This window comes from Podarcis vaucheri, assembly GCF_965113315.1.
Source record: "Podarcis vaucheri genome assembly, chromosome: 9".
NCBI lineage: Eukaryota > Metazoa > Chordata > Lepidosauria > Squamata > Lacertidae > Podarcis > Podarcis vaucheri.
In genome coordinates, this window is record NC_138767.1 from 1,587,253 (window position 1) to 1,608,886 (window position 21,634).

The following is a 21,634-nucleotide window of genomic DNA, read 5'->3' on the forward strand; positions in this document are numbered from 1 at the left end:
AAACAATCCTGCCAGCTAGAGGGGCCCGGAGATCCTGTCACTACAGTAGCCGCTGACTTTCCCATTTTTCTGAATTTCCTTGCTGTTCTTCACTCCAATGCGCAGGGCTTTAAGGTTCCCAGTAGAACGACAACAAGGAGGCCAAGTTTGGGAGGAATGCCAGGACTGGCAAACTTTCAAAACTTTAGCAATAAGGCAGCAGCCCAAAGGTGGGTGTTCTGGGTCCAGGGAACCAGGAGAGGTCTGGTGGTCTAGAGGCAAGCACTGTTGATAAGGTGCACTTCCCTGCATTGCTGGGGGTTAGACTGGATGAGCCTTGGGGAGTCCCTTCCAGGTCTACAGTTCTGTAGACCTGGAAAGCAGTTTCCGTGCTTTCTAGGCACAGGTCTGAACTATAACTAGGTTTATTTTAAATTAAATGCAGAAGGAATAATAGAATCACGAACCTGTCGAGTTGGAAGAGACCTCAAGGGTCATCTAGCACAAAGCCACTTCTGACCTTCGGAGGAGGTGGAATTGCGGGCTTCACGGCCCCGGCCCCAGCCCCCGCGTGATTGGGGGGATTCCCGGCCACTTCACCTCCTGGCCAGCCAATCGGCAGGCTCTGGGGGCGTGGCCTGCCTTATTTAAAGCAGGACGCGGCCGGGGATCTCCCTCTTTGCCGCCTGCCAGCTGTTCCTGCTTTTCCCACCCTCCCGCCCTCTAAGGTTTTCTTTTGACCTTGCTATGGCCCTCGGTTGGTCTCCATTTAGGGGCCTGGTAGGAATTTTTCCACTTGGCAAATTGGCACCAGCCACTTGGTTTTCGCCTACCTCGTAGCAAATCGTCACAACTTTCTGGGTATTGGCGGCTAGGCATTGGTATTGTTTTGTAGATGGAAGAGAGGAGGAAGCGCCCTCACCTGCCCCGCATATTGAAGGGTAGTCCGGTAAAGGATTCGGGGGGGCGTGGCCCTTTCCGAAGCCTGGGGAGGTGGGGCCTAAGGCACGCCCCCTATCGGTGACCCCGGGGGAGCTCCTAGTTGATGTGCTTGAGCAGGACTCCCCCTACTGTTGATTAACCCTTCCCAGACGTCAAGCAGACGGGCTGGAGTCAGATATAGTCGGTTAGGACCAATGCCTAAGCCAATACTGCTCATCACCTGTAACCAATAAAGTTGTGGCCTTTTTCTGCCCATTAACCTTAATAATTGTGTCATGTGTCCTTATTTCTACCGGGGGGGGGGGGTTGGGAACTTGCCTCGCAAGATGCCCCCATCCAAATGGGAGTCAGCTGGAGTCCCCCTTCAATAATCCGTGTGGCAGGGACTGAACGGGCGCTCATTACAGTGGAGGTGATGACATTGATGTGCTTTTGAGGGCTGCTGGGCACCGGCTGAGGAGGTGCCCATATTCATCAAGCCCAAGGAGGCTGGGCGATTCACTAGGCCTTTGCTCTGGAGAGAGGGATTGATGACAGCAAAGCCAGCTCATAGTTAATAATTCGCCTTTGCAGCCAGTTTCCTGGGGTGCTTAGCTGCGGAGGCTGAAACGGGATGGAAATTGACAGTACAGTGGAACAGCAATTGCAAAGACTGTCCAGCAGAGTTGGCAAAATGGAACCCACATGTTATGTACTGAGTTGAATAGGATCCAAAATGCAGCAGTCTGATTGGTCCACAGGAGCCACCCAATCCAGCTCCAGGTGCAAGTGAATCCGCAACCTGATTGGCCTACAGGAGAATCCCGGAATTAGCCAATCAGGTGGGGCCCACTGTGTAAATAATGTATATAAAGCAGACATTTCGGGGGAACTTCCATTCCTCCTCACCATTATGAGCTGAATAAAGAGCATGAAATCCACTCTCGACTCCGAGTATATTTCACCACACAACCAAGCCACGAAGAAAGACTTATTTTTTAAAAAATCTGTCCTGAATTTTCCAGCATTCAGCTGTATGGGACGCCCGTGGGTTCTAGTGTTATGGCAGAGGGGGAGGGAAACCTATCTCTACCCACTGTCTCCATGCCACGCATCACATTTTAAATTTCTGCCAGGTTGCTTCTGACTCTCATTTTCTCTGAACTAAAAACTCCCAGGCACTACAACCTTTCTTCAAAGGGGAGTCACTGGAGGGGACAGAACGTTGCTGGAGAGGGAAGGGTGGCTGTATAGAAAGGCCTTGAGGGCTCCACATGGCATGGGGGGCTCCTGTCCGAAAGTCTGGTTGAAATATACTCGGAGTCGAGTGTGGCTTTCATGCTCTTTATTCAGCTCAGAGTAGTGAGAAATGGAAGTTCCCCCAAAATGTCTGCTTTATATACATTATTTACACAATGGGCCCCACGTGATTGGCTAATTCTGGGATTCTCCTGTAGGCCAATCCGGTTGCAGATTCACTTCCACCCGGAGTTGGATTGGGTGGCTCCTGCAGACCAATCAGACTGCTGCATTCTTAATCCTATGGTTCTAGGACCAATCAGACTGCTGCATTCTGGACCCTATTCAACTCAGTACATAACACTGGTGATGCGAGAAATGACCTGGTTTGGAAGCCACTTCCTGCAGTATTGAGTGAGGAGACATAGTAGGAAAGAGCTAATGCTCTTCTAGGCTGCATCCACAGAAGTCTAATGTCCAGATCAAGGGAAGTCACTGTGCTGCTCTCTTCTGCCTTGCTCAGACCACCTGGAGTCCTTTGTCCAGTTCTGGACACCAGGATTTAAGAAGGATATGGACAAGCTGAAAGGTGTGCAGAGGAGGGCAACCAAGATGATTGAGGGTCTGGAAACTAAGCCTTATGAGATGCGGTTGAAGGAGCTGGATATTTTTAGCCTGCAAAAGAGGAGACTGAGAAGAGATATGAGAGCCATCTTCAAGTATCTGAAGGGAAGGTGAAGCAAGCTTGTTTTCTCCTACTCCAAGGGATGAACCAATGGATTCAAGCAACGAGACAGGAGATTGCAACTCAACATTAGGAAGAACTTCCTGACAGCAAGAGATGTTTGACAGTGGAACGGACTAGTGGGCGAGTCAGTGTGGCATCGTGGTTAGAGTGACATGCCTGGACATGAGAGAGACCAGGGTTCAAAACTTTACTCAGCCATGAAGCTCGCTGTGTGACCTTGGGCCATTCACTCACTCTCAGACAAACCTACCTCACAGCGTTGTTGTGGGGATTATGTGAGGAGAGGGAGAACAATGTTCTGAGCAGAGTAAAAGGTGGGATGTAAATGCAATAAAATAAATAAAATAAAGCGCATTTGGAAGGTAGTGGACTGTCCTTCCTTGGAGGTTTTCAGCAGAGGTTAGATGGCCACCTACCAGGAAGGCTTTACCTGTGATTCCTGCACTGCAGGGGGTTGGACTAGATGACCCTCAGGTCCCTTCCAATTCTACAATCTATTATCTATTATATTATATTTCTAATCTACTGTCCACACTGGGGCAAAATTCAAGCATCTACCCTATTGATATCAACCTCATTGTGACAGAATGCAGGCTGCCTCAGCTTACTTTTGACTTGACCATCCATAACAAAGTCTTAGGATTGGGCGAAGACTGTGATTGACAACAATTTGGTGGGCTTCCTTTTCTGCTTTTAAGGAAAATACCACCAAGTTCAGCTTTTGCCACATTATTTGATCCTGTCTTTTGGCCGAAGCAGGCCTGACCTTTGAGGGAGCCACGTGACCCCAGAAGGAAGAAGTGACATTTCACGAGCAGGAGCTCACGAAACCCCAAATTGTGACAGCGGAGGAAGGAATCCTGATCATTTCTGAAAGTCTTGCTCTTGAGCCTTCTCCTCCTTCTCTCGTCACCCGTTCACCTTGCAATTCCTTTGTCAGTTGAGCCCCAAGACCCGCGGGAGATGGGAAACTTTGAAAAAGATACCTATGGGAGGGAAAAGAGCAGGCCGCCTGCCTTCGTTCACCCTTCCCAGACACCGAGTTGCCAGTCAAAGCCTCTCTCGGCTTCATGCTGAAGAGGTCAAGTAGATTGGAAGGAACGTTTCAAAGCCCTAACGAGAAAGGACATATTTAATCATTAAGATCAGTTTAATAAAATATTTGCTTTTTGAAAGATCGAGGATTTATCCAGCGATGGTTGCTGTTTCCTGCTAAGCAATCTGCAGCCAGAACTTTACGGCCACATTAGCAGGGCGAAATGTCTAAGCAAAGCTGCGAGACAGAATCATCTCTCTGACCTCAGGTAAATGGAAAGATCCCGAATGCAGGTGAAGCCGCTGAACCACAGTTGTCTTGTAAACCTGTAAACCTTAGCATTTCACCTCAGCCTGACCTCTCTTTTCACAGGTTTACTACCAGAAAGACGACCATAAATGGCCCGAGATTGCAGGTCCTAGACTTCCGCAGATGCAAACCCCAATATAGTAATTTAGGAGAGGAACAAATAGGAGTAACTTTAAGCACTCCAGGTTTAAAAGGTGGACAGATCCAGGATTCTACTTTAGGGTTCCTGAACATCAACATTTGGCTAAAACCACATATCTGCTTGTTTTGCCACTTTCCCCTGGGAAAACCTGCTCTTTACTGCTAAATTGGAACAAATATCAATAGGATTTTCCGTGGATTGATGTTTGTTCCAGTTCAGCAGTAAAGAGCTGTTTTTTTCTGGGAAAAGAGGTGGGACAAGCAGAAAACCACTCAGACCCTTGTTTTCTAGGTGCAGAACAAGTAAAATGTAGATGCCACCCACTCAGATGGGTGCAGTATCAATAATAAAGTTATTATTTTTGATGTTATGAAATAGGACATCCCTATTTTTGTTGGAGAAATGTTGAAGGGTATGTATTTGAAGAGATCTACCATGCCACCTCTCAGTTCTTCCTAGGAGAAAGAAACTCTTTGCATGAAAGGAATCTTCTTTGGCTGTCTCGAGTCTCCAGTTTTGCCGTGAAATAGCCCCAAAAACATGGCCTCCTAAGCCCTTGTCCACCCAGCGAAATGTGCTGAGCTTGATTTCCAGCCCTGTGCTATCTTTTTCGCATTCTATGGCTCGGTGGGTAACCGTGTTGTTGTTTGCTAAGGAGCCAAGACCGCCACGGCCCGTGGGTGCCGGACAAACAACATTTATTATGATTATTACAATGCACTTCCTTTGCCTAAGAACACATTGCTCAGGAATGCAAAGCATCTGCAGTATTTCAGGAATAGGGAGCACACAAATAAATATAATTCATGGAGGGTCAGAGCCCTGCAAATGGAATATGGTTGCCTTTCCGTTGCCTCTCGCTCCCCTTTTACCTTCATCTGGGAAACATCTGTGTGTACTTAGGCCCGTGATGTCACAGATAACCATCTATAACATGGGTAATTTTCAATGAATGTGTTTCTAATAATCTGTTGGTATTTAACATATTATTACTGTCACCTTAAACTGAGAATTAGATTTATAAGGGAGAGCGAGAGAGTGAAATTTTTGCCACGTGTTGCGCAAAGTACCAGACGGTGATCAAAAACAGCCTGGGTGAAGCTGGGGGTGCCTCTCATTTCATCCCCACTGCCTGCCCCCCCCCCCGCCTCATTCGTGAACCTGCTTCTAATAATAATCGTTTTAAAAGAAACAATTACTACGTCTTCTCGTGTAAATACGCAGCCTGTTTGTTTAAGGTTTTGCAGACATTACGGTTGGCTTCTTAAAAGCGGTGGATGTTCCTGCGAGCATGTTAGGAGTTAGGAGAGGTCAGCACCAGCAGAAATTCTGCGGAGACAGGCGGCTCTTAAATCACGGAGGCAAGAGGAGAACTTTGGATGCAAAAGTAACGGGGTCTCTTGGTTGGTAACGAGGGCAGGGCTCTTCAAGATCTCCAGGACTTGGGGTGGAAGTCCATATCCCCGGATGGGGTCATTGCAACACATATGTGTGTCGGCATGAAAAGCCAAATCTCTATTTTCCCTTTTTCCCAGAGTCCACACACTGTGCGTCACATCAGTCAGGGATTCTAATAATAATAATAATTTATTATTCATGCCCCACCCATTTGGCTGGGTTTCCCCAGCCACTCTGGGTGGCTCCCGACCGAATATTAAAAACACAATACAGCATGAAACATTAAAAACTTCCCTAAACAGGGCCGCCTTCAGATGTCTTTTAAAAGTAAGATAGTTGTTTATTTCCTTGACGTCTGATGGGAGGACGTTCCACAGGGCAGGTGCCACCACTGATAAGGCCCTATTCCCTGTAGCCTCACTTCTCACAGTGACGGAACCACCAGAAGGCCCTCAGAGTTGGCCCTCGATGCTCCAAAGAGTTGATTCCTGAATTTTATGTCTTAATGTATTATATGTTTTGATGTTAGCCGCTCTGAGCCCGGTTCTGGCCAGGGAGGGCGGAATATAAATAAAATTTATTATTATTACAGGGAACCAGGCAGAGGGCCTTCTCGGTAGTGGCGCCCGCCCTGTGGAACGCCTTCCCATCAGATGTCAAAGAGATAAACAACTACCTGACATTCAGAAGACACCTTAAGGCAGCCCAGGTCAGGGAAGTTTTTAATGTGTGACATTTTAGTGTATTTTTGGTCTCTGTGGAAGCTGCCCAGAGTGGCTGGGGAAACCCAGCCAGATGGGCGGGGTACAAATAAATTGTTGTTGTTGTTGTTGTTGTTGTTGTTGTTGTTGTTAGTCCCTCCCACTATCACTGTACCGCTTAGGTCTTTGTGGACCTATGGTAGTGGCTACACGATCATAGAATGTTAGAATTGGAAGGGACCCCAAGGATTATCTAGTCCACCCCCCCCAAATGCAGGAATCACAGTTAAAGAATCCCTGACAGGTGGCCATCCAACCATAGCTGTCAACTTTTCCTTTTTCTTGCAAGGAATCCTATTCGGAATAAGGGAATTTCCCTTAAAAAAGGGGAAACGTTGATAGCTATGCATCCAACCTCTGCTTAAAAACCACCAACGAGCGTTTGGTACTCATACCCTCCAACATTCTCCAATGGAAATTGTAGTAGTAGTAGTAGTAGTAGTAGTAGTAGAAGAAGAAGAAGAAGAAGAAGAAGTGGTTTTATTATTTATACCCCACTCATCTGGGTTGCTCCAGCCACTCTGGACAGCTTCCAATACATATAAAAACATAACAAAACATTAAACATTTTAGAAAGATTCCCTATGCAGGGCTGCCTTCAGGGGTCTTCTAAAGACTGTATAGTTATTTATCTCCTTGGCTCGGGAGTAGCCTGACTCCGAACCCTCCAACCTTTCTCCGATGGAAACAGGGACGTCCTAACAAAATGCGGGACATTCCAGGATCAAATCAGAAACGGCTTCTGTAAATCTGGAACTGTCCCTGGAAAACAGGGACACTTGGAGGGTTTGCAAGGATCTAAGGGGCTTTCCTGTGGAAGATGGGGCAAGCTTGTTTTCTGCTGCTTCAGAGGGCAGGACCCAAATCACTGGATTCCAGTGATAAGAGAGGAGATTCTGACTAAACGTGAGGAATTGCATTCTGACGGGAAGAGCCGTTTCAGAGTAGAACGGACTTGCTCAGAAGGCGATGGGCTCTCCTTCCTTGGAAGTTTCTAAGTAGAGTTTGAGTGCTCATCTGTCAGGGATTCTTTAGCCGTGACTTCTGTCTTGCAGAGGGTTAGACTAGATGGTCCTTGTGGGACCCATAAAAGGCAAAGGGACCCCTGACCATTAGGCCCAGTCGTGGCCGACTCTGGGGTTGCAGCGCTCATCTCGCTTTAGTGGCCGAGGGAGCCGGCGTACAGCTTCCGGGTCATGTGGCCAGCATGACTAAGCCGCTTCTGGCGAACCAGAGCAGCGCACAGAAACGCCGTTTACCTTCCCACCGGAGTGGTACCTATTTATCTACTTGCACGTTGACGTGCTTTTGAACTGCTAGGTTGGCAGGAGCAGGGACTGAGCAATGGGAGCTCACCCTGTCACGGGGATTCGAACCACCGACCTTCTGATTGGCAAGTCCTAGGCTCTGTGGTTTAACCCACAGTGCCACCCGCATCCCTTGTGGGACCCATACAACTCTGCAATTCTTTGATTCTGTGATGGGGCTGGGGCCTCAGCCTTAGACACAAGCTGAGGCAGTCCCAAGGTAAGATGAGCTCATGGCAAAGACCAAGGGGTCTTGCCATGTTTGGAAACCCAATGTGAAATTGGGTTCACATGATGGGTTGGGGGGATGAGGAAGACTGGGGGGGGGTTAGGTTTGCTTTCCAAAAAGTGCAACCGCGATCCTCACCATGGCCCTTGAGCTGCCTGCATTTCCAGGAAGCTATGAATACCAGGATTGTTCTGCTCGCCTTGCCGTTCGCTTGGCAAGGCCCCCCCCCCCCAGACTGCCCTTCCTGCGAGGAGTCAGGGCCAGGGAGATCTTCCTCCCTGTGTCTAAGCTGAGGCTCTGCTACCAATTAGCAGAGGAAACTCCGAAAAGCCCAGAGATGTACGGTGAGTCCATCCAGAAAGAAAAAGGCAGAGAGCAAGAATCCCCCTCTTTCTCTCTCCCTTTCTGAGTCACTCACTTGCACAGAGAGAGCTTTCATATGCAGCCTAATGGAAACCAAATGGCCCAAGTTCCTCCAGATATGGAACCAAACCATTGCTTCAAATTTGATTTAGAATCCCACAATTTATTGCACAGTTGTATGATCTGCATTAGCCAAGGGTGGGGAGATATTTGAATATTTAAAGGCTATCACTCATTCCTTCCCAGCCTTGAGGCTGCAGAACACTTGGCGTGGCCTTTCCAGGAGAAGCTGTGGGCATCGAGATGACTTGCATTATGGCTCCCGTCATCTCCAACCACCGGTCATGCTCTCCAGGGTTGGTGGAAGTCCAACAGTATGTGGAGGACCAAAGGTTCCCTTTCCCTGACCTCCCCATGTTGGAGTACCTAAGGATCTAAGCATCTTGAACGCGAGAACATCACAGCACCACCCAAGGTCACCATATTCTGAGAAGTTGTGGCAGGAGATAGGCACAAAATGTCACACAGAAGGACTCAGGTTCAACCCCCCAATGAGATCTTCCAGATGAGGAAGGGGAGAAGACTCCCTTTATGAAACCGTGAAGAGCTGCTGCCAGCCAGTGGAGAGCGTACTGGGCTAGATGATCCAAAAGTCTTAGGATAAGCCAGCGTCATACGAATATCACAAGAACATGAAAACATGGTGTTCAGAAGCCTTGCTGCCTCCAGCTGTGGAAGCGGAGCAGAGCCATCCTGGCCAGTAACCATCAAAAGGTTGTCTAGAAGCTTCTGCTAGTGTGGGATGTCAGTCCCTTTGTGGTGAGGCTGGAAGCCCATGGCATCAGTGGAAGCCTCCTTCTGTGATTGTCTCTGGGCTCAAAGCGAAATTCTGGCCTTGACCTACAAAGCTGGGAATTGCCTGTGTATTTCACCAAAGACTAAATTCAAGGCAAATTGGGATGGTCAGCAGAACATTGGAAGGGGAATTAGGAAAACCCTTTGCCCAGCTACCATGGAACAAGCTGAGCTGAACTCAGTGGGACTCACTTCAGAGGAGCAACGTGTTGGGACACATGCGCCAGTTTCCATGCAGTTGTGAAGTGGAAGGGATCTACTGGTGGGCACAAAGAGTTGATTCTCTAAATGGGTCTAAAGAGCTACAGTGGTACCTCGGGTTAAGAACTTAATTCATTCTGGAGGTCCATTCTTAACCTGAAACTGTTCTTAACCTGAAGCACCACTTTAGCTAATGGGGTCTCCTGCTGCCGCTGCACGATTTCTGTTCTCATCCTGAAGCAAAGTTCTTAACCCGAGGTACTATTTCTGGGTTAGCGGAGTCTGTAAACTGAAGCGTCTGTAACCTGAAGTGTATGTAACCCGAGGTACCACTGTACTTGCTTATCACCTGTTTACCTTCATCATGCCCCAAACCCTCCCAAATTCTCCCTGAAGTTTTTTAAATAAGGGAAAGGGGCAAAAGCAATGACCTGCAGTGCAAGGTTTCATGCAGAAGGCTCTGTCAAATGACGCTTGGCCTCCCAAGCTCCCTTGCAGACACAGAACAGTCCCCCTCTACCTTTGGGGACCATCCAAACCTATTCAAAGGCTCATGGGATCACAGAGCTTTGATTCCTGCATTGTAGGGGGCTGGACTAGATGACCGCTGAGTGCCTTCCAACTCTACAATAGTGTGATCCTATGAATCTAAGCAACAACATGCCAGAGGCAGGCCCTGCAGGGAGATGCTTTGCTTCTGGCTGGGATGTTTTGTCCTCGTTCCTGTCCAAGGCAGCAGTGGCTTCTCTCCCCATCAGGTCTTGGTCTCCTGTGAACCCTCCTGGCACACGGCCCTCTCTCTGGCATGCGAAAAATGCTAAGCCTGGAGGGGTCCCTCCCTCCCTCCTTAGCAGCGGACACTTAAGGATACAGCAAAGGAGCACTCTTTCAGGAGTCTTTTCTCCCACGGACCCTGAAAGATGATGCGTGAACCCCAGTCTGCTCTCCTGCGGAAGGAGAAACTTTGGCTTTGCTGGTCCCTAGGCTGGTTCCAACAGCAGCTCAAAGGACCACACCTCAGAGGCCCAGCCAGCTCTGCCTAAGAGCTGCTAGGTGTGATGGGAGCTGCCCATGAGATTGGGTGTCTGGGTGCAAATGGAACCCATCACCAATGCCCACACAAATGTGTGGATTGGCACGTAATTATTATTTGGGTTTTGTGCTTCTCTGAATTTTGGGGTTCAGTCCAAACTCCTCCTCCTCCTCCTCCTCTTCTTCTTTCTCTCTTTCTCCCCGCCCTCAAAAAGTGCCCAAACTGTGTATTTTAGGTTAATATTGTATCTCAAGGCACAGCTCCAAACCAATAAAATCTCCCTATAACAGAACCTAAAAGAAACAATATTGGCTCCTTCGCAGTGTTGCAGAGTTGGACCCCAAGATGGTACTCATATTTGGGCACAATTAGGGATGGTCAGATTCGCTGGTTTTGATTCTCTCACTTTCTCATCACCCCCTGGACCAGCCAACATTCAGCTTCTCTGGGAGTCCACAAGTGATGGTGTAATGAGAGCAAGAGTCTCTTCCAGCCATCAATTTAGTTCTCTACATTTCCTGAGCAAGTTGCAATTCCTGAAATGATCCTCTGGAAAATCCATCAGCCTATTAGCATGCCTTTCTCCCAATAACCCTCCCCCCCCGGATTATACACATTTCTTTGCAAGCCTATTTCCCTTCAAATAATGCATGAAATTCATGCATTGTTATGCACAGTTTCCACACACACACACACACGTATATGTTCTCTTTTTTGCTCTTCAAAATATGGCAACCCCAATTAACCCCTGGTGACTGTTCCATGTCCTAGGCAGGTTGCAGGACTGTGCAGGGCAGGGATCCATTGACTAGCTTGCCTCAGGCTGCGTGTTATGTACTGAGTTGAATAGGATCCAAAAGGCAGCAGTCTGATTGGTCCTAGAACAATAGGATTCAGAATGCAGCAGTCTGATTGGTCCTAGAACAATAGGATACAGAATGTAGCAGTCTGATTGGTCCTAGAACAATAGGATACAGAATGTAGCAGTCCGATTGGTCCTAGAACAATAGGTCCAGAATGCAGCAGCCTGATTGGTCCACAGGAGCCACCCAATCCAGCTCCAGGTGCAAGTGAATCTGCAACCTGATTGGCCTACAGGTGAATCCCAGAATTAGCCAATCACGTGGGGCCCATTGTTGAAATAATGTATATAAAGCAGACAGTTCGGGGGGACTTCCATTCCTCCTCACCACTATGAACTGAATAAAGAGCATGAAATCCACTCTCGACTCTGAGTATATTTCATTGCGAAATGTCTTGGGCCAGCACTGGACCAGAGATCCCTCCCAGCATCAGAAGGGCTGCAACTGTCTTTCTGAACTGAAGAAAGAAGGGAAGAGGAGAAGGCAAGGCGAAGTGCTGCCCTCCTCCTATCCCAGCTGCCAGCTGCCTGCATCTGTTTCTAACTTTCCTGAGGTCTTGGGGAGTGTGTTGGGGAGGGGAGATGCTTGCAACACCCCACCCCTCAGCCGCTGGCTGCCTCCTGCAAGTTCAGCTTAGGATGGAACATGCAGGTCCTCGATCCAAGTACGTTGATTGTCTGGAAACAAACAAACAAAACCCATTTGATTTAAAACAATGCTGGCAAACCCTGCAAATATGACGGTGACCTCTCCGTGAACAGTCGGGCCGTAATGGTCTCGTGGATTGTGAGCAGTGTGGCTGGGCTCCAGAAGACCACACCAGGAAGCTGGTCCCAGCAAGCCTTTGCCCTGTGGATCTGGGAAGGCATGAGAGCAGGGTCAACCTAGGAGGAGTGGGGGCGTCTCCTGGGGTTGAGGCAAGATGCACCAGGTCAGGGGCGAAACCAGTGCCTGCGTTTGGTGCACGGTGCTGGCAGATTTCCTCCAACATGGAAAAGTGTCTAGGAATGGGGGGAAACTGAGGCTGAAATTTCTCATGGAAAACCTTTAAGAGAGAGAGTGTGTGTTTTACTCACCAGTGATGGAAGCTGCCCAGAGTGCCAGGGACAAACCAGTCAGATGGGTGACATATAAATAGTAAAATTATTATTATTATTATTATTATTATTATTACTACTACTACTACTACTTCTACTACTATCCCCTTACTTACATTCAGAAGGCTGCTTTCCAGCTGTGCAAAATCCAGAGGTTTCCAAACACATCTCTCTCAACATATTTTATTGATTTTTCAAACTTAAACACAATGACATAACAGTAACAAGAAACAAAACTCCCTTCCTCCCTCCGTCCCAAATTCTGAGTGTGGATTTGCCTCTAAGAAAGACATAGCTTCTCTGAGCTTCCACAAGCGTTGCTCCATTTATTTCAATTTAAGTTGCTTTGGGTTGCTCTGAGCTTTTCTGATTTTATCCATAAGCTGCTTTGTGTCCCTTTCAGGGAAAGAGGTGGGGTTTGAAATAGAAATAACAACAACAACAACAACAACAACAACAATCCTGCCTCTCCATTGCTGCCCACCCTGCAGCATCTGCTGCCTGAGGCAGCTGCCCCACTCTGCCTAATGGCAGAGCCAGCCACCTGAAGACCACATCTTGGAGGCTTCCTGCTCCCTAAGCTATTCAAATATTGCCTATTCTTCCTGACAGCAGCTCTCTGAGGGCTGGGGAGGGCTGATTTCAGGCAGAGCGAGTCCTTTCCTGGTCATCTGTCCCTGGATGGAGTGGATGGAGCCTAGGACCTTCTGCATGTGTCTCATGGGAAGGTAGCCCTGAAATACGGTTGATTCTAGGAATAATTTTCAAATCCTCTGACCTGAGTTTACACCACTGGGGGCCCCCTGGGCAGATGACCAGAAGGCCCCCTCGCACGTTTGGTCTTCTCCAGATGTCTAATCCCTTGATTGCTCTTGACGCTCAAAGTCCTACTACATTTCTGGCAACAGTTGAGTCTGGGAAACACCCAGGGGCCGTTCCGCCCATCTCCATGCCAACGGGTGGATGGTCCAGCTCTGGTCGTCATGCGCCGGTTCCTGCTGTTTCCCTTGGCTGCACTCACCAAGGCGAAGTCCTCTTGCCCTCATCCAGTCATGCCTTCAAGTCATCAAGGGGAAATTTGGAGAAGACCTATGAGGTCACCTTCTTGACTCTACGCCCTTGGCCCAGACAGACTTGTTCCCCGACGCGCATCATGACATGCAGGGTCGGACTTGACGTAACTGAAATGATGGGGTTTCCACCGTAGGGACCCTCTTTCAACAGCCTCGCCGTTGGGGGAGCCTGGAGGCCTCATTCTTTCCATTGCTCATTCTGGTCTCATAACAGCTATTTATAACAATATTGGCTCCTCTGCCTCGGGGATGTCCTCCCTCTCTATTGGAATCCTTGTCTTGGGTGACTCTTAGCTGCTTCACATGCTCTGCAAATTTATTTATTTTTAAATGAATTTTATTGAGTTTTCCATATTTAATTACATTCCATTACACAAATCTATAACATAAAGCATCGCTTAGACAGAGCATCGATTTCCTTCCCTCCCTCTTTCTGACTTCCAAACATCTTTTAGTAAATTCTCACATTTCTATAGCCCCTTTTTACCTTATATCTTCTTTTTAAAAAAAAATAAAATAAAAAATCACCTCCATATATGTAAATTGGGTCCTTATTTTTACATTACAAAGCATTTCAATTCAAACCTACAAACGTTTTCAAATGTTTACAGTTTTCTTTCATATAAAATATAAATTTGCTCCAGTCCTTCTGAAACAGTTCGTCTCACCGATTCTGGATCTCCTGAAAAATTCCTACACGGAAGGCTTTTTTGTGGAGGAATGACTGTGAATCCCCAAATGCTTCCATCAAGGGGATGGCCTTACTGGCAAAGGCTGTGGCATTTGGGTTTTTTTGTTTAGAGAAAAGGCAAGTGAGAGATGACCTGATAAAAGTTTATAAAATTCTTCATGGCACGGGGAAAGGGGATAGAGAAAAGGTTTTCTCCCTCTTTCAGAACTCATAGAAATCCAGTGAATCTGACTGTTGGAAGATTTCAGAGAGATAAAGATAAAGTCCTTCCTTCTTCATGCAATGCATAATTAAACTATGGAACTCCTTCCCACAGTAATGGCAAACAATCTATTTGGCTTTAAAAGAAAATGAGACAAATGCCTGGAGCAGAGGGCTTTCGATGGCTAATAGCCAGTTGCTGGAGAGGAGAGGGCGTACCCTCCAACATTTCTCCAGTGAAAATAGGGAAGTCCTATTCTATAATCATAATAATTTTATTATTTATTGCCCGCCCATCTAACTGGGTTGTCCTACTCACTCTGGAAGCTTCCAACATATATAAAGACATAATAAAACATCAAACACTAAAAAGCTTCCCTACCCAGGGCTGCCTTCAGATGTCTTCTAAAGGTTGTATAGTTAATTATGAGCTTGGCTCGGGGGTTACATAACTCCACGCCCTTCAACACTTCTCTGATGAAAACAAGGACATCCTAAGGAAAAGTAGGACATTCCAGGATCAAATCAGAAACCGGGACAGCTTCTGTAGATCTGGGACTGTCCCGGGGACACTTGGAGACCCTGAGAGGGCTCTTGTGTTTGAATCATGCTGGCATGTTCTTCAAGGGACATCTGGTTGGCTTCTGTGAGAACAGGATGCTGGACTAGGTGGGTCACCAGCCTGATCCAGAAGGCTTCTCTCATGTTCTTGTGATATTCGTAGGCTTATCCTAAGACTTTTGGATCATCTAGCCCAGTATGATCTCCAGTAGCTGGCAGCAGCCCTCTGGGATTTCAGAAAGGGAGTCCTCTCCCCATCCTCATCTGGAAGATCCCATTGGGGGTTGAACCTGAGCCCTTCTGCATGACATTTGGTGCCTATCTCCTGCCACAACTTCTCAGAATAATGGTGACCTTGGGTGGTGCTGTGATGTTCTCGTGTTCAAGATGCTTAGATCCTTAGGTTCTCCAACATGGGGAGGTCAGGGAAAGGGAACCTTTGGTCCTCCACATACTGTTGGACTTCCACCAACCCTGGAGAGCATGACCGGTGGTTGGAGATGACGGGAGCCGTAATGCAAGTCATCTCGATGCCCACAGCTTCCCCTGGAAAGGCCACGCCAAGTGTTCTACAGTCATCCAGCCTCAAGGCTGGGAAGGAATGAGTGATAGCCTTTAAATATTCAAATATCTCCCCGCTCCCGCCCTTGGGTAATGCAGATCATACAACTGTGCAATAAATTGTGGGATTCTAAATCAAATTTGAAGCAAAGATCTCACTGGGGGTTGAACCTGAGTCCTTCTGTGTGACATTTGGTCCTATCTCCTGCCACAACTTCTCAGAATAATGGTGACCTTGGTGTGTGTGTGTGATGTTTTCTCGTTCAATATGCCAGATTGTTTACTGGAGCAAATAGGCTTCAAGGGGTGGTGCAGATCCTGAAGGATCTGTCTCTAAACCTTCTTTGAAATGGACACCTCTTCTGAGGTTTCCAGAACATCTTCTTCTGGTCCTGTGGTAAACATTGCAACGAACAGGCTTAGAGCGGAGAGAGTTTTTGCTTGCATTTTTGATTCACTTAAGTTCCCTTTGTTGCAGGACCAGCTGGCTTTGGATGCTCCAGTGAAGCAGAGAAAAATATACATTGTAAGAAGTCGATGCTTCCCGTCTGCAGCCGGAGAAAGGAGGGAGGAAAAATCCCTCCAGGAGGTGTTGGCACCCTCTTTGGAAAACATTGGATCACTGGACGAAGGGCGGGATGAACATTTTCTAAATAAATAAATAAAAACAGGGAATGCATCTGCTGAGACCATGACGATTCCCCCGCCTTTATTACTCCGGAAAAAAATGCCTCTCGACTTGAAGCAAACCTTGAGGGTGTCTGGCTGTGGGGGCATCATGACAGAAACTTCATCCTGCTGTACCTTAGGTCCTGCAAAAGGCCTGGGGGATAGTCATGTAGAATTGCTGTTACGCCTCTTATGAATGACGTCTTGTGGTGCAATCTGACCACCAGACTGGTCTTCTTCTTCTTCTTCTTTCTTCTTCCTCGTAGCCGAGTAAGATTGTCTTCCATGTACACTGTCTTAACAGTGAGTCCATAAGTGACTGTGGAGGCCAATTCTGGATCCACACGTCCTTCCGCAGTGGGGACAGAGGTTTCTGGGTGGGTGTTGATCACAGTGAGGGTCTGCCAAGTGTGCCTTCCTCTTAGCGCCTTTCTCCCTTTCGTCCTGAGTTTGAGCGTCTTCAAAACCCATGACATCTTTGGGAAAGGCTGTTCTCCAACTGGAGCGCTCGTAGGCCAGTGTTTCTCAATTGTCGATGTTTTTAATACATTTTCTTAGATTTGCCTTGAGAGAGTCTTTAAACCTCTTTTGTTAACCACCAGCATTACGCTTCCTGTTTTTCAGTTCAGAAGAGAGTGGTTGATTAGTCCGAGAGGAATCCGTTTAACGGCTGTCTCTTAAAGTGGAAAGCAACGCCATGGAAGGTACAAGGAGGGTTCTGACATGTGCAGTAAAAAGGGTTGAGCAAGCTTTGAAATGATCCATCTTTCTTTTTTTTTCTTTTCTTGTTGTTTCTGTTTCTTTGTATATCTGACTGTATATCTTTATTTGGAAAAAATGCAATAAAAAATATTATAAAAAAGGGGTTGAGCAAGTGATTCCAAGGTCTCTGGTTGGGTCAGACATGGTGAGGGGCTGGGGAGGCAGAGGTTGGCTGGGTATAGGATGAACAGCTAAATTGAGGTACATCTGCCCAGATCGTGTGTGCCTGTTAATGGATATGTGCTCACATACACTCTGGACCAGGCTTCCTTAACCTCGGCCCTCCAGATGTTTTTGGCCTACAACTCCCATGATCCCTAGCTAGCAGGAGCAGTGGTCAGGGATAATGGGACTTGTAGTCTCAAAACATCTGGAGGGCCGAGGTTGAGGATGCCTACTCCGCACTCTTCCTGGTAAGGCATAACTGAATAAAGTCTGACCGGTTGTGGGTTTGGTTTGAGCGCCCATACACGAGCCCCCAAGAGGAATTTTCCCCACTATAGGAACATCTTCACGGAGTGACTAAAGGTCACCTGTGATGACACTAGGCACATTCCAAGTGCAGCTACAGTTCAGGTATTTTTATTTTTTAAAGAAGGCATCACAATATTTCCAATTCTCTTTCGGACTCCTTTCCTAATGAATGTCAACATGCACATTCCTTTTTCACATTTCTGGGTAAAAGTGGCTACTGCAAATGAAGACAATGTTACAATGGTGTTTGCGGAAAATGGCTTTCAGTAGCAGTGCCTGGACATTTAAATGCTCCTGCTTAATGCATTCCTGTCATTCTGCAGACTTCAGAAAATGCATCTTTCATCCCCCATGAAATTCAAGATCAGGGGGAATTTGCAACAGAAGGGGGAAATAGACCTTATGACTACATTACACATTACTGAAAGGACAATCTCCCAATTTCAGAGACCCAGAGAGTCTCCTCCAGCACCGGAATTCAAAAGCATCAATTTTTCGGCGATCAGCCTTCTTGATGGTCCAGCTCTCACTTCCAAACATCACTACTGGGAAAACCGTTGCTTTAACTATATGGACCTTTGTTGGTAAGGTGATGTCTCTGCTTTTTAAGATGCTGTCTAGGTTTGTCATTGCTTTTCTCCCAAGAAGCAGGCGTCTTTTAATTTCGTGACTGCTGTCACCATCTGCAGTGATCATGGAGCCCAAGAAAGTAAAATCTCTCACTGCCTCCATTTCTTCCCCTTCTGTTTGCCAGGAGGTGATGGGACCAGTGGCCATGATCTTCATTTTTTTGATGACCATATTTTGGTCGGTTTTTTCAGACCATATTCGTTTTTTCCAGACCATATTTTGCACTCTCCTCTTTCACCCTCATTAAAAAGTTCTTTAATTCCTCCATATAATCATATGATAATAGAACTGTTGAGTTGAAAAGGACCCCAAGGGTCATCTAGTCCAATCCCTGTAATGCAGGAATCACGTGACCTTTGATGTTGCTGCAAACATACAAAATATTGAAATGCAGAGCATTGGCAACACAAGGCAGCTGGGATATCTCAGTCCGTAGAGCCCAAGATTCTTAATCTCAAGGTTATGGGTTCGAACCCCACATTGGGCATAAGAATCCTGCATTGCAGGGGGTTGGACTAGATGACCCTCGTGGGCCCTTCCAACTCTACGATTCTACGATTTCTATAATTCTGTGAAATATGCCCAATACAGAGCATGTTAGTAAATTCAAGAATCTAGCAACTGATTAATCCAACATCCCAGAAACCTTCTGCCACCACTTAACGGACCTCCCAGGTGGAAATGGATCTGCTCCTCTCTCTTACATTTCCCCTTCTTTATAATTGAATCTCAGATCCTCCCCACCACCACTCTGGAGAAACTCCCCACTTTTTTCGCCAGCTGCTGATGTCTCTATCTTTCCAGATCCTGCGAGTCATTTGCGCCCCCGATTTATGCGGCCATCCGACCCTCCACGCAGCCCGTTCCAATCAATGGCCGCCTCCATCCCTGCCTAACACAGAACTTGATCCCTCCATAAACACAGAATAAACGAAGCAATTAGGCGAAAGGAGGCGAGCAGGATGAAAGGGGGCCTTTCTCTGCCCATCCTCATCCCGAGAGAGGGCAAGAGGGAGAAAGGCAGAGCGAACCTGCCTTTCAGTTTCCCCAAAGAGAGACAGAGAGAGAGACAAAGACATTGTCCCGGCCTTTGTGTAAACCAAAACTACCACCTCTTATTAAATTACAAACTAATTCCTGCTGTCAAGGGTGGAGGGGGGGAATCCACCTCTGGAAAGCATCAAGGCTCTTTGGAAGACAAGCAAATCGGCATTCCAGACCTGCCTCGGAATCAGCCTTCCCCAACATGGTGCCCTCTGCCCGCTGTGGACTACAACTCCCATCAGTCCCAGAGATGCTGTGTGTTTTTGTGTTCTGATATGGCACACCGCCCTGTGATCCTTGGGGGCATAGAAATTCAGGAAATAAGAGTAATCAATAAAAAGCCCAGAATAGCCAGAGGGCTCCAGCTTTGGGGAGGCTGATGGAAGAGTGGCTTAGCCATCGTTCTGCCCGAACACGGAGGTCCAGCTCTGAGGGCCTTCTGGTGGTTCCCTCACTGTGAGAAGCCAAGTTACAGGGAACCAGGCACAGGGCCTTCTCGGTGGTGGCGCCCGCCCTGTGGAACGCCCTCCCACCAGACGTCAAAGAGAACAACTACTACCTGACATCTGAAGGCAGCCCTGTTCAGGGAAGCTTTTAATGTGTGACATTAAAATGTGTGTATTTTTAATTTTTGTTGGAAGCCGCCCAGAGTGGCTGGGGAAACTCAGCCAGATGGGCGGGGTACAAATAAATTATTATTATTATTATTATTATTATTATTATTATTATTACCAACCCACGGCCCTGAGAGAAAGCCAAATGAGGTTCCTCCTAGCGGATAGGGACAAGGACGTTACTGCCTCAGTGGCTTCCTTTTTAATCTCCATCTTACCCGAAAGGGTTCTTAATGAATCATCCCTCTAGGGAACAGACAGGGTGAAGCAGAAAAATTGAGTGCCTTGTGACCCTCAACAGCCTCACTCCTGTCCCTTTTAAATTTATCCCAGGGATTTGAAATGCCCTAACTTGTAATGCCAATAAAGGTATTTGTATTTGTATTTGTATTGTGTGGTTTAACCTAGTCTTTGTGGTGCCCTCCAGATGTTTGGGACTACAGCTCCCATCATGTCAGCATCATACTGCCTTTGGATGATGGGTTTTGTGTTGTTGTTGTTTAGTCATTCAGTCGTGTCCGACTCTTCATGACCCCCTGGACCAGAGCACGCCAGGCCCTCCTGTCTTCCACTGCCTCCCGCAGTTTGGTCAAAATCATGCTGGTCGCTTCGAGAACACTGTCCAACCATCTCGTCCTCCGTCGTCCCCTTCTCCTTGTGCCCTCCATCTTTCCCAACATCAGGGTCTTTCCCAGGGAGTCTTCTCTTCTCATGAGGTAGCCAAAGTCTTGGAGCCTCAGCTTCAGGATCTGATTTCAGGGCTCAGCACTCAGGGCTGATTTCCTTCAGAATGGAGAGGTTTGATCTTCTTGCAGTCCATAGGACTCTCAAGAGACTCCTCCAGCACCAGAATTCAAAAGCATCAATTCTTTGGCGATCAGCCTTCTTGATGGTCCAGCTCTCACTTCAATACATCACTATTGGGAAAACCATGGCTTTAACTATATGGACCTTTGTCGGCAAGGGTTTTGTAGTCTGAAGCATCTAGAGGGCCCTCAGTTGGGGGAGGTATGGAGAAAAGAGATGGGGGAAGCCAGCAAATCCAGCTGCACATCACAACCTGGCAGCGCTGCTGACCTCAAGGCCCGTATTTCATTAAATCAGAATTATTATTATTATTATTATTATTATTATTATTATTATTATTATTGCTATTATTATTTATTGAAGATTTTATTAAACAAACAGATTTTTAAAATACATGCAATACCAACAAAATAACATTCACAATGTTATAAAGATTATAAAGAATATAAATATAAAAAGAAAAGAATGGAAAATAACAGAAGAAAGGGAAAACAAAGAGAAAGAAGAAGAATGAAAGTGTGAATAAAGGCAAAGACATAATGTTATTCACTGTTTGAATCAGCAAAGAAAAGAAACTTCTGACTATACCCATTGTATTAATTTACAATTAAACGATTATTTACACAACTCTGTGAAGTTGCTTTTCGTTAACTTAATTTAACTTTATCTAACAAATACTTTTGGGATGCGGGTGGCGCTGTCGGTTAAACCACAGAGCCTAGGACTTGCTGATCAGAAGATCAACGGTTCGAATCCCTGTGACAGGGTGAGTTCCCATTGCTCAGTCCCTGCTCCTGCCAACCTAGCAGTTCAAAAGCACGTCAAAGTGCAAGTAGATAAATAGGTACCGCTCCGTCGGGAAGGTAAATGGCATTTCAATGCGTTGCTCTGGTTCACCAGAAGCGGCTTAGTCATGCTGGCCACATGACCCGGAAGCTGTACGCCGGCTCCCTCGGCCAATAAAGCGAGATGAGTGCCGCAATCCCAGAGTCGGCCACGACTGGGCCTAACGGTCAGGGGTCCCTTTACCTTTAACAAATACTTTATATTGCATGTCTCATACAAT